Below are 14,536 nucleotides of genomic sequence, written 5' to 3'. Positions count from 1 at the left end.
GAACGTAATCTTTACATAGCGCAACGGCGCAACCTTTTTTAACAGTTCATTAATGCTTTCTCGTTATTTTCTCAATATGCCCATTCGTAACCACCAGTCACTGTTTCCTCTTGTACGTCCGCGGTCACCTAGCAATGAACAGCAATTCAGTTCACATATTAGAGAAAAGCACCTCATATAATCCTTCCTGATTAATTACATAAACATTCCCCTTCACGTGCTATTAAGGCATTTGTTTCCTTATAATTATAAGCATTTTAGGAACCAGGCACTAAGACTTCATCACACTCACCCGATATGTCGTTCAGCTTAAGGGTTTGTTTGGAGGCCGTGGGTGGATGACCAGGAACTGGTTGTAAATGAACGGTGAAAAGACAGATGTACTGGTTGTGGGCTCTGCTTTCCCTCTGTCTTCTGGTCCTCTAGTCATGGACCTTTTCCTCTCCCGGTTATTCTAGTGAAAGATCTGGGCGTTAAAATCTTAGCCTCATTGTCGATGTCTGAACAGGTGACATCTCTCTGTCAAGTTGGCCCCTTTGTGCTAAGGACCATTCATAAGGTCCTACCTTATATTCCTCCTCAATTTCATGTTCCCATTGTTTCTGCCCTGGTAATGAGTGATATTGATAACTGTAACGCGCTCTATCTGGCTCAACCTGCCCGTTTAATTCATTGACTTCAGCTCTTGCAGAATATTGCTATAAGAGCTTTGCTTCATCCTCCTTTTGGCTCTCACATGACCCCTTTTCTACGAAAACGTGTGGTGTTTAAATCCTTATGCATTGTTCATAGAGCCTTTTATAAACTGGGAGCTGAATATCTTCAGGCTAAATTCTGTCCCTACATCCCCTCCAGAGCACTTCACTCTTTATCATCTCTGATGATTCAAGTCTCCTGGATAAAATATTCCTGCATAGGCAGATGTCTGTTCTCCGTTGCTGCAGCAAGCCTTGGGAGTTCCCTTCCATATTTTGGATAACCATCTTTATTTTCGTTGTGCCCTTAAGAATCCCCTGTTCTAAAATTGTGGTTCTGCTTTGTGTTGGTCACTCGGCTTCTGCGCTTTACAAGTTTTATTAACATAATAATAACATAACATAACATAACATAACATAACATAACATAGGAAGCACTGGGAAAACCTGTGGAGGAATATTCCTAAACTAACAAGATCAATCCAGCTCAGAGAAGCCTGGTACAAGGTTATGGTGTAGTGCCATTACAACCTGGAGAGGTTGTATCGGATGTACTCTGCAACCCTGCAGGTGTGCTGGAGAGGATTAGCAGGGAGGGGAAAATGGAGACACATATGGTGGGAGTGCCCGGTATTGGGCATATTTTGGGCAGATGTCAGTGCTCAGATAAAGTCAGTGATCACGTGTGATACGGAACCAGCCCCCAGGAAGTGGATGTGTGGGCTGTTTGGCCCAGGGATTGATCTACCGTCTAAATCCCAGCGTAAAGCCTTTATGATGAGGTTGACAGCGGCCTGGTTGGTGATAGATAAGCGCTGGAAACAAAGACTGCCTCCAACGAGCCAACTGCAAAACAACTCGAAACCATCACCTTTTGGTCAAGTTAGAAAACAAATCCTTGCATGCCCAATAAGTCACATTTCTAGGGATTATTTTAACACCTGAATGTAACACAGTAGGCAATCGGAAAGAGATATCACCCAGTAGGCATCATGAATCACAGTGAATGAGTGTGACAGCATCATCAAGCAGGACACAGAAAACAGATTCAGAGTTCAAAATAAAATACTTTACTAATCTAACTGTCAGGATGGTTGAAAACCTAACTTGCTGTATAGTACAGTGGGATTTCCCTACCTAAAAGGGAAGTCTGAGTCAAAGAGTTAAACTTAAAAGTCTGTCTATGTCCAAACCTATACTTGCCCTCACAACTGCAGTTAACAAATGTGTAGGGATGTCAAAGTCAAAAGAAACAGTGTTCAACTTAAAATGCCGAGGTCCTTCCAGCTCACAGCTTACTTTCAGCCCCTTCCCCCAAGCATAAAACAGTTCCACAAAACAACTAATAGTTACCGTCTCTGGACTCAAGCTAATATAGTCTCAATCAAGATTTAGGGTACCCTTCCCCAAGCTTCAGGCACCACAGTTAAAACACAGGGGAAACTTGAGACTCCATTCTCACTCCAGCAAAATGTCTTCTCTGGACTCAAGGTAATATAGTCGCAATCAAGATTTAGGGTACCCTTCCCCAAGCTTCAGGCACAACAGTTAAAACACAAGCGAAACTTGATACTCCATTCTCACTCCAGCAAAATGTCTCAAATCTCAAGGGTTCCCTTCCCCACGGGTTAATTTTGTTGAGCACCACAATTCAAAAAGGAAATAATCTTTGTCTTCTTGTTGATAAGGGGGCAGCCACGCTCACTCACCCCAGGTGCTTTAAGGTAAGGCGAGATGCATTTGAGGCATTGTGATGAGCCACGGTGGAGGGGGGACAGTGAGAGGGACGTCTTCCCGTCCAGCAGGACCCCAGGTTAATATAACCAATTATAGTGTAACTGCATGGTGTGGCCCAAGGCATGGGCAGCATCGCTATTCTGCGTAGATAATAATTCCAGGTAGAAGGGAAGGCCTGCGCGGTAAATGCGGAATTACATGCACTATGCCCGAAACCACAAGGCCACAGAAATCCCCAGTCATGCCCAAGCTCCCATGAGGACAGTTTGCACCCCAACCGCCATGCTGTCTATTCATTGTTCCCGAAAGTGTTGCAAAGATGTGTTTTTCACCAAGAGGAATGTGCCCTAGAAGGCCGCAATCAGAGACCAGCGCCTGGTGTGTATGTTATCTCACACTGGCCAAAGCATGACCCAGCCCATTCCCGGGTGACCACGAGTTAAAACTCATATAACTGACTAAACCCTAAGATCCCTGAATTCCATGGCACCAGGTGTCCCTTGACCACCAACCCCAAAGTATCAAGTCCTGAAATGTTCAAAGAGGATGGACAGGGCATATAGTTGAAGCGACAGTCGTGTGATTTGTATTGCAAGGTGCTGGGAGGGATAAATTATAGTTCAAAATGAGGGTGGAGACGTTGGAGCCGGATGGCTGGGAGGGAGTGTGTGAAATGTGTGTTAAGGTTAAAGTGCCCCAGATCTTCCTGTGTGTTCGTGTTAAACCCTGCCAAGTGCACGGTATGAGTGATAAAACAAGCTGTATGGTAGGAGTATATTTAATTTGTTTTCTGACCTTCGACGTGAGAAGAAGATGAGCCCCGCAGCACCCACATGATGGAAGACGGACGGACTGTGCTGGGGCCAATAAACTGCCATCCCTTATGGATATAGGTGGTACCTGTATAGGGTCCGTCCAATCAGCCGTGCAGGTTTTTACTATATGTATTGCATCATTTATGACAATGTTTTGCTTTATATGATTCTGCTTGTACTACTTTTCGGCAGAACGTTCTTAGCAGCAGAGTTCTTTGATGTTGCTCTCATCTGTGTGTGAGATTAACATTGTTATCCTTACAAGATCGACTTGGACTTTCTTCCCTAGCGGGTTGTATTCTCTCTGGTGTGAGCGTTCAGGGGCGTGCCTTAATTCTTAATTTTAATTTCCACAGTTCAATAATTTCTGCTTGCAAATATTTCTTTTTGTAGTTTGCACACAAGTTGGTATCAGTGTTCCTTTCTGTTATTTAAATTGTGAAGTTCAACTGTAAACAAGTCTCCACACCTTTGTTCTTTAAAAATATGTTTAAGTTGCATTAACTCCAGAACTCCACATACTTTAATTTAATTATTTTTTAAGGTTATATACTTTCCTTCGAGTATTCTTTGAAGTTGTATTAATTTCAAAACTCAACATTTAGGGATTTGCTTAATTTTGATATTCTGTTCTTTTTTCAGCTTCACAATGTCTTAATTCAAGTTGTTCATAAAGATTTGTTTCAGTTAGGTATTTAATAATTACAGATTTAATTTCTAGTTCCATTTCGCGTTATCCATTGTTTAATATTCGTTCGTTTCACTTAAATTGACTTCAGAGACCTTCGAAAACATGTTTCTTGACACACGTGACCACTCCGATACAAAGTATTCTTAATAGCTTAGTAGTTGACAACAAAAGGGCGGGAGACCTTTCAAAAACATGCTAGGTTGAGACATGTGACCATTCCGATAGAAAGTATTCCTGATTAACAGACTTCACATTCTCACGCACCGGGATTCAATTTCATTAGAAAATCATTGGTCGCTTTGGCTGCAGCACGGATCACACATCCTTCTGTCTTCAGTGTCAGAGCTCCACCTCCTGCCCCTCAGACACTCTGGTGTTGATCCTACAACAACAGGGAATGAGCACCTCGAGCAGAAAGGAAGGGGACAGCCTTCCTGCCTGACTCTCTTGAGCTTGCTCAGTCGGCTCTGGAAATTTGCAGCTTTCACGCTACGCTTCCATGAACAACCTTTCTCTGTGGTTCCCATGGTCTCGGCGTCCTGCTCTCATCTGGTTCCGCACTGCTTGCGCTACCTTTCCTTGCTGCTTCTGCTCTCTCTCCTTGCACACCCTCTCTCTGTGTTGCTGTCTTCTTCTCCCTTTATACACCAGCAGCCCTCCAACAGGGTGCAGGTGTGCTTCAATTAAGTTTGGCTAACTCTGGTTTAGGGGACATTTAAAGAGCATAATGTTCATTGCTCTTGGTTGCCTCTTCTTCGTCCCAGTACTGTCAAATGTCATTTGGGGAGAACTGACTTATAACAGCCCAAAGTTGTTGGGGAAGGGTTGGATTGGTTCTTAATAGGGAAAGGGGGATACAATGTCTCACCCATGGGCATCTCACCCTCCACCCAGATTATCCTCCCTCGTTTCTCCGCCTCAGGATCAACTATGGCCTTTCCCTGGCCACCTGCGCAGAGTATCCAAGTGGATTAGGATTGAGAATACCCTCACGTTTCCCACAATAAGATATAAGGTTTTCTTGGGTATGCCGTGTTTTACTGTTATTTCATGTTGTACTTTTCTAAGATTGTACAGTCTATGATCAGTTAACTCAGAAAAAGGACAATCAAATGTGTTTCTAATGCCGAAAAATATTAAATCTAGTGCCAGCATAAAAACAGGCACATTCATGCATTTGACCTTGATCTAAAACTAAGAAAAACTCAATTGAGAAAACATATACAACATTTATCCTAGGATCTGACACAAAAGAACATCGCTCTGATGAAATATCTGAAGTTGACATATAAAAATTGGCAACGAACTCGGAAGTCCGTACAATACCAGCTCGATGGCGAGAGAATGATGAACCAAATTATATTGAAATCATCAGGTGGCATTTGGTCCTTACTCGGGTAAGATCTTTGCACGACTATTACTAGCAGCATTCAAAACCTGGCTAACGGAAAGAAATGTAAGGGATGAGTTTCAAACTGGATTTATTGCGGGGCTAGGCACTACAATCGACTTGATAACCCTTAATGTAGTCATTGAGCTGAGTAAACAACGCAAACAGACGATTTACGCAGCGTTTATCGACTTTCCTACTGTGTTTGATGCTGTGCCGCGTGAATTATTGTACAAGAAACTCATAGAATTATAAACTTCACCTACCAGATCTGAGGTTACCGCTGTTTGGAGACTCCCTGAGTCAATCAAGGCCCGGGTGGGCTTCCCATCTACTTCTTCATCACAGGTATATACGTATTGCGACTTATTCACAGAAGGTTGTTCTTGATATTCGCAGTTCAAAGACTCCAACATCAATCGGTTCAGGCTTCATTTTCTTTGGGCAGAGTCGGGCTAGGTGTCCCCACTCTCTGCACTCGAAGCACTGAGGGCCTCTTATTGCGGTCAGTACTGGTCTGTAATTAGCAGGGCCTTCACTTCTAGGTCGTGAGCGAATATTTTCAGACTCTGGTTTCCTTAACATGGAGTTTGGCCATCTTGTCTGACCGAAGGGTTTGCTCAAGCTGATATTGGGTCGCTGATTATTCATGCATGTTAGTAACCTGCCTGGTAGGCTGAGGCGATGTCAACAGCCTCATTTAACGAGGGATGGTGATGCTGCTTGACCCATCGTTGTTCGAGAGCGGGTAGTGCCTCAACAAATTGTTCCAAGACTATTTTCTCGGTTATTTCTTGTGGAGAAGACGTGGTGGACTGTAGCCACTTCTCAGCAAGCTCCTTCACTTTATAAAACAGTTGTCTAGGAGTTTCCTCCCCTGTTAATTTAACCTCTCTGAACTTTATTCTAGAAGTCTCTTCATCATGTCCGAGCCTTTCTAAAACAACCCTCTTCATATCACTGTAGTTTGTATCACCAGCCGAGTTTGCAGCTTGATAAGCGCTTTGCATTTCGCCGGTCATTAATGGGGCGATATAGTGGCACCATCTCTCGGCTGGCCACTGGGCATTCCTGGCTACACACTCAAAATTAACAAAGAAATGTGCAGGATCTTCGCCAGCCATATATTTCTATAATGTGGCGGTTGGAACTTGTGGAATATTTCGTTGATTCGTGACTTCCAGCAGTTGAGCTTGTTGCACCTGTAGTGCTTGTTGGAAAGCCAGCCTATCCGATTGTGCCTGTTGGCTCTGGAGTTGTAGCGCTTGTTGAAAGAGTTGTTGACCCTCACTTAAAGTTTTGATAAGTTCTTCCATGGCATGCTCTTATCCCACTCTGACACCAAATGTAAGGGACTCACTCGAGATAGGTATATTACCCACACTGAGACAGAGAGTAGGTTTTAGGTTTTGGTTTGATTCCCAACACTTTTATTAACAGCAACTTTTCTCTAACTTTTCTTTTGTGAAAAAAAAGGATACGTCGTTGTGTCCCTTTCTTTAGCCTTTCTGGCTTAACAGCTCCTTTGGACAGGTAAGATGTTCAGGTAAGTGTATTTGTCCTGTACAGTGTCTTATAAGTCTCTCTTTTATTTCCTTGATACTGTTTCTTTACTCTTCCTTTTATAGAGAGTCTTTCTCTATTTCGTTTTTGCACTTGTCAATCTATGGCTTCTTGTCCATTTTATTCATCCTCTGTTTTCTCTCATTTACTCTTTAAAACATCCTTTCTCTTAAGACTTTATTCCCTTCTCTCTTCGGCACGGACATTACTGTAATATGGAATAGGATTTTTAATGTAACTTTCCCTCTTTAAACTTCTTATACGAGTAGTCAGCCTCCGACTCGTAATCGTTGCTTACAAATGCCCCAGAGACACTCTGATTTTCAGGTACCTGCGTTTGAAAGGTTCCCCTTCATGCTTCGGTCCTCACTCAGCAACACTTGTTTGTATTGCACGTAGCAACTTTCAGATTCGGGTTTGTTTTCTCTCTATAGCTTACAGGTACCTGCATAGAGACTGTTGCTGCCCAATCTTTATTCGAGGGCTTCCGCGTCGTTGGCGTCCTTTCCGCTCCTCGTCCTCCGATCAGCTGCTTTCGTTGTTTTCCTTTGAGCTCCGGCTCCTTGACTCCGCCCCCTTTTCCTCGCAGTGGAGCTTATTTCTGGTACATCCTCCAGCTGGAAGTCAGCTGTCTGGGGAAGACGACGATTCTTGCTGGAACGAATGAAAGGCAACACCTCTCGCTCTCCGGCACGCCTCCGAGACTGGAGCTCCTATTCCGGCAAAACCCTGGTTCCCTCTGGTATACCTTCACACGGCAACAAATGGTTGCTTATACAACAGGAACGTAATCTTTACATAGCGCAACGGCGCAACCTTTTTTAACAGTTCATTAATGCTTTCTCGTTATTTTCTCAATATGCCCATTCGTAACTGCCAGTCTCCATTTCCTCTCGTACGTCCGCGGTCACCTAGCAACGAACAGCAATTTAGTTCACATATTAGAGAAAAGCACCTCATATAATCCTTCCTGATTAATTACATAAACATTCCCCTTCACGTGCTATTAAGGCATTTGTTTCCTTATAATTATAAGCATTTTAGGAACCAGGCACTAAGACTTCATCACACTCACCCGATATGTCTGTTCAGCTTAAGGGTTTGTTTGGAGGCCGTGGGTGGATGACCAGGAACTGGTTGAAAATGAACGGTGAAAAGACCGATGTACTGGTTGTGGGCTCTGCTTTCCCTCTGTCTTCTGGTCCTCTAGTCATGGACCTTTTCCTCTCCCGGTTATTCTAGTGAAAGATCTGGGCGTTAAAATCTCAGCCTCATTGTCGATGTCTGAACAGGTGACATCTCTCTGTCAAGTTGGCCCCTTTGTGCTAAGGACCATTCATAAGGTCCTACCTTATATTCCTCCTCAATTTCATGTTCCCATTGTTTCTGCCCTGGTAATGAGTGATATTGATAACTGTAACCCACTCTATCTGGCTCAACCTGCCCATTTAATTCATTGACTTCAGCTCTTGCAGAATATGGCTGTAAGAGCTTTGCTTCATCCTCCTTTTGGCTCTCACATGACCCCTTTTCTACGAAAACGTGTGGTGTTTAAATCCTTATGCATTGTTCATAGAGCCTTTTATAAACTGGGAGCTGAATATCTTCAGGCTAAATTCTGTCCCTACATCCCCTCCAGAGCACTTCACTCTTTATCATCTCTGATGATTCAAGTCTCCTGGATAAAATATTCCTGCATAGGCAGACGTGTGTTCTCCGTTGCTGCAGCAAGTCTTGGGAGTTCCCTCCCATTTTTTGGATTACCGTCTTTATTTTCGTTGTGCCCTTAAGACTCCCCTGTTCTAAAATTGTGGTTCTGCTTTGTGTTGGTCACTTATGGTTCCCCTAGCGCCAAGATGCCTCTGGGCGGCTTCTGCACTTTACAAGTTTTATTAACATAATAATAACATAACATAACATAACATAACATAACATAACATAACATAACATAACATAACATAGGAAGCACTGGGAAAACCTGTGGAGGAATATTCCTAAACTAACAAGATCAATCCAGCTTAGAGAAGCCTGGTACAAGGTTATGGTGTAGTGGCATTACAACCTGGAGAGGTAAAATTCTGCTAATCCCATAAAGGATCTTAATTGATCTTTGCCAACCGGTGCTGGGGCCTTACAAATGCTCTCCACCAATGTGCTCTTAGGTGATACACCATTACTGTAAATGTTATGTCCCAAATACTCAACTTCACTGACACCAATCTTGCATATACTCCTTTGTACTGTGAGCCCTGCCTCTCTCAATCTTCCCAACACGCATCTCAGCGCCCTGCCTCTCTCAATCTTCCCAACACACATCTCAGCACCCTGCCATGTTCATTCTCATCATCAGCGTATACTAAAATGTCATCCTGAAACACTGCCACACTCTCTATGCCTTTCATAACTTCTTCCATTACTTTTTGAAAGACCGAAGCGGCCGAAGCCAAACCAAAAGGCATGCAAAGAAACCTAAATGTCCCTTCAGGCGTAATAAACGTTGTTAAATGTTGGCATTTCTTTGACAGAGGTACTTGGTGGTACGCAGTGGACAAGTCAATCACAGAAAACCATTTAGGCTCTCCCAGTGTGGCCAATGTCTCTGCTATGATGGGGAGTGGGTGTCTTTCTACAAGAATGTTCTTGTTCAACCCCCTGAGATCCACACAAAGTCCCAATTTCCCATTACTCTTGGTCACAAGAACAATAGGAGAAAGCCATTCTGTACCACCAATGCATTCAATTACTCCTTCTCAGTCAGGTCACTCAATTCTTCACAAAGCTGCTGCCTCATGTTTAGAGGAACAGGTCTCACTTTATGTATTACAGGTTGGTCATTCATTTTTAGCTTGATGTTGTATTCAAAGTCCTTAAGCTTTCCTAGTTTATCTGTGAAGACCTCCGCAAACTCTCTTGTCCATCTGTCATCCATTTCTGCTACGGTTACTGGATCTAGAGCACTTGCTTGTATCCGCACTCCCAATTTTCTCTGCTCATCCCAGCCAAGTAGTGCGTTACCTTTTCTTGCTACAAGAATGTCCGCTGTGCACCTCCTGCCTTTGTATGATACTTGACCTAGGAATTGTCCCACCAATTCAATGGCAGATTCACCATACCCACACGGCTGTACCTTGGCTGTTTTCAGAACATTCAGTTCCTTTCCCAACTTGTTCTTCAAAGTATCGTCTGATATAATGGTCCATGGTTATGCCGAGTCGACCTTCATCTTTAAATAGCATCCATCAACTGTGAACTCATCCACTTTCCCCTCTGATCTCCTGACACAGCTGATATTTGAAAGACATGTCTCGGTGTTGCTTCCTGAATGGCTGCCACATTTAGCGTACATGTACTTGACCGGCTCATCACCTCGCCACTCTGTTCCCTCTGCTCTAACATATTAATTGAGGATTCCCTACACACCTTGGCAAAGTGACCTTTGCGTTTGCATTTAAAACAATCTGCAAACCTGGCTGGACATGTGGGAAAGTTGGGCCCATGCTTGAGACTACCACACTTGGTACATCTTTGGTTCCACCCTTCTTTTCTGTTTGTCGAAGCAGACGACTTCTTCATTGGTCCCACTGCACACACGGCTTGTGACTCCTGCTTGTCGACTTTCATCTCTTTTATATACTGTGTGGTCTGTTCAATGCTACGAGCGATTTCAATCGCCTGTTCTAGGGTAACATCTTTAGCCAATAATTTCTCTTGCACCCTCACACTGTTGGTACACCTCAGTAACTGGTCTCTTATCAAGGAATCAGTTAAAGTATCAAAATCACATGTTTGGCTCAATATTCTGCGGGATGCAATATATGACTCAACTGACTCTGATGTTTACTCCTGCACCCATTGAAAGAACTTGTGGCGTTCAAATGTGATGTTTTTCTTTGGCTCAAAATGTTCCTCTATCTGCTTGAGAGCAACTGAGGATTCATCTGTTTCTCCTGCAATCTCACCCTGACTTCTTGCGTGGCCATCAAATACGCTGCACCCTTATGGTCCCAAATTGTGCATCAATCAGGCTTTCTTTCTTGCTGCACTGAACCTGTCTCCCCCAATGGCCACAACATAATTCTCAAATATGCCCTTCCATCTGTCCCACCTGATGGGAGGATGGCCTGGATCGGCAAGTAAAGGCGCAGGAGGCGGGATGGCTGCAGCCATCACTTCTGTCTCACTAGCTGACAGGGTGTGTATCTCTAGTATTAAGTTTTTATGAACAGGAGTGGCGTGGTAGAAAGCAGGATTAAAATGCTTTTCAGCTTCTACAATGCAGAGTTGATTCCTTAAAATGACTGGCAATAATCACAGAATCAGGCAAGTGTTTGTGTCCTGCAGCCTTTCAGTGAATCACTGCCTTTATGAGGTCATCTACAACCTCCTTTAGCTGTACACAGGAGCCTTTTCACTTGTATATAATTGTTCCCAGGCAACCGATGTCACAATGCTCTAGCGCCGAGCGATGTCAGGCCACGCCCCTTTCACTCCTAGAGGCGTGGTACGCGGATAACATTGATGAAATCACACAAGCGGGCCTCGCACTGCTGTGCGCATGTGAGCGCGATCCCCTCCTCCCAAATGGCTCTTGAGCACCACGTCCGCTGTCCCCACAAGCACACCTCCTGACCTGGGACCTGGGGCCTCCTTCTCTCCGCTCCTCCTTCTCCTGTTCGCTCATATGAGATGCTTCTAAGGCAGTGGCACACAAAACAGGATGGCAGACCTCCGGATCGCCGCACGCCTGGACCTAAAAATCCTTGTTGCCAATGTTGAATTAATATTGGAGGCAAGGCAAGATTTAAAAGAAGTTTTATTAAGTAATATAACAGCAAGCAGCAGGCACTGCTTCTTAGATAACGCCAACTCCAACTGAACTAGAACCCCTGTCCGTTCTGGAATATCAGTCAGGAGTAAACATACATACACATAGGAACACTCTGACATCATAATGTCATGACATAGTACATAAGCAAACAGAAACTTAAATACTTCCAAACCTAACAGAAAGCCTGTCTGCCACAACCCACAGCTACTCAGGCTGTCTCCCATTGAGGTTTATTTGACAGATGGGTGGGGAAAGAGTGGAGCTCCAATCCCCAGCTTTCCAATCAGCAGCTGACAATGCTGGGGTAAGACTGGTGAGCCAGAGTGTCGCCAGCTTTCTGGAATGCATATTGTGTGTGGGAACTAGGAAGGGCGATGTGAGGACTTGAGCCAAGAAGGCCATATCCAACTGTGCTGCTGCTCTGCTGAAATAACGCACATATGTATTCTTGAAGAGGACTGATGGTACTGAATGGAAGTCTTGCATTTACCTCTTTGCCATTACGGTCCCTGAAAGGTGGGATGAAGAGGCATCTACCTGCATGGCCGTTCTGTGCAGCAGGGGCGCTCCCGCTCTATACAGTATGTTTGTGTCCTCCCAGTAAGGTGTCTGTGTGTCAATTTGTGGCCCAGGGATTAAAGTCAACACCTTCTGGCGGGTACTGAATCCCTTCATGCGGCGGTCTGCAGAGAGAAGCCTGAAGATTGAAGTAGATACTGTGTGTAAAGGTAAGGTTACAAAAGAAAGCATGATCCTCAACACCTAGGCCATCCCATCACCCCGTGCCACCTGACTCGCTAGATGCTGTCTGCCCCTCATCTCCCACCACCCTCTACAGCTGTACTCCTCCTCTGTACGCCTCTGTATCCTACCGACGCTGTATATCTGTTCTGTTGTTACCTCTGAAAAGTGCCACGTTATGCATCTGTACTGTTGTATACACCTATAAAGCGCTCTGTTGTGTATCTGTATTGTTGGATACCTCTGTAAAGAGCTCCATTATTTATCACAGCTAGGTGAGTGCTCAATAAAAACCATAATAATAATAATAATAACTATAAGAATAATAATCTGTTACATGCATGTTTGAATGTAATGTAATGTGTGAGCATGTGTGTTTTTTTGTGTGAGTGTGCACAAGCAGGCGGAAGAGCTTGAATGCACATGCATGAGTGTGTGCAAGCTTGTACCTTTGTGTATGTTTGTGTGAATATGTGATAGAATGAGTGTGTGTGTGCTTGTGCAAGCACTTGCATGTATGTTTGTTAAGCAGCTTCAGGAAAATAATGAACAGTGGCAACTAAAACTGGCATGTTCTAGTGGCTTGAAATCCCCGCATCATGCACACCATATGCAAAGGCAATCTGTGAGCGCATATGTGTACCTCTTTGTGAACGTGATCTATAGTCACGGCCACTTCGAGGGTTTGTGAAGTCCTGTGTGCAAAAGACATGTAGTGCCCCCTAATTTGCATTTTTATTGTCATCTCCAGGAGTGACAATGTAGAAAATAACATCACAGAGAATGACATTAGTCTTGGATAGTTAGTCTTGGATAGATGGCCACAAACATACCCAAATGCCTAAAACGAGTTCAAGGGTGCTTATTTTCTGTGCAGTCAATAGTATGAGGATGTGATGGCAGCAGGCTTAGCTGTGGTACACAAATAGCCGTCCCTCTCTTGTCTTCCTTGGGCATCCTTGCTCTTTAACTCAGAGGTCCCTGTATACTACAGGTTGTATACTAGTGATGAGTAACCCCTACTTTCTAAGGTTCCAGGGACTATCTAGGGATGCTCTGTCCTAGCACTTCCCTTCTCAAAAATTGGAATGAATGGTTTTAATTGTCAAATATGAAACACCTTAGTTGAGTTCCCCACCCCCCAATTTCTCCCTTTTTCTCCTTTCCCTGGTCTTACTAGCCACTCTGTTTTACTCTCCCTCTCCGGTCCTGCTCACTCTCTCTGATCATCCTCTTCTCTCTCTTCCGTCCATCTGATGACCACTTTCTCTCTCCGCTCTTCCTTCTCCACTTCACTCTCCTTTCCCTACACCTTTTCAAACTTCTACCTCCTCTCTGCTCTGCTTCCTTTTCTCACCTCTATTCACTGCTACCTTCTCCCACCCAACTCTCCTCTCCCTTTTCCACTCTACTCTCCTACCTCTCCTACCTCTGTCTAATGCTCTTCTTCTGCCCTCTCTGCTCTCCACTCTGTTCTGCTCTCTCCACTCTACTCTTCCATACACTTCTTTCTCTCTCTTAATCACTCTGCTTGCGCACAGTCACTTAGTCTACAGCACTAAACTACCACGCTCCACATTCTCCACCAACTATACACTAATTCAAAGCCACAGTCTTTCATTCTGGTACCTCTCTCTCTCACAACCAACACCTCACCTATAACACGCTCCACAACAATCTCTGAATCGCTATGCACCGCTGTCCTTCCTTCGCCTGGTCTCTAAGCCCACCTATGCGCCACCTGACATCACGAACCCCCTCAACACACTTGATTATTATTCCTCTCTCTTCTCTTGTTTTTGTTCTTCCTGGCTTAAGGACTCCATTCTCAGAATCTGGGAAATCTACTCCCCAAAACCAGATCTTCTGGGAGATTTGGGATCACAATGACTTTGCTGTTTCAGATAGTTTCTCCATTTGGATTTGAACCCATGCCATGCTGTAAGTTATCCATTCTCATTGTATACAACAAGAAGCCATTTTGTTTTCTCCCCGGGAGTTGTGGTGAACTTATTGCGCTGTTGGTGCTACTTGAGGCAAAGAAGGCCCAGACCGTCTCCCTCTGGGTCTGGACCG

Source organism: Ambystoma mexicanum, chromosome 4p, assembly GCF_040938575.1.
Source record: "Ambystoma mexicanum isolate Mex_15411 chromosome 4p, UKY_AmexF1_1, whole genome shotgun sequence".
Taxonomy (NCBI): Eukaryota; Metazoa; Chordata; class Amphibia; order Caudata; family Ambystomatidae; genus Ambystoma; species Ambystoma mexicanum.
Note: the sequence above shows the minus strand (reverse complement) of the source record.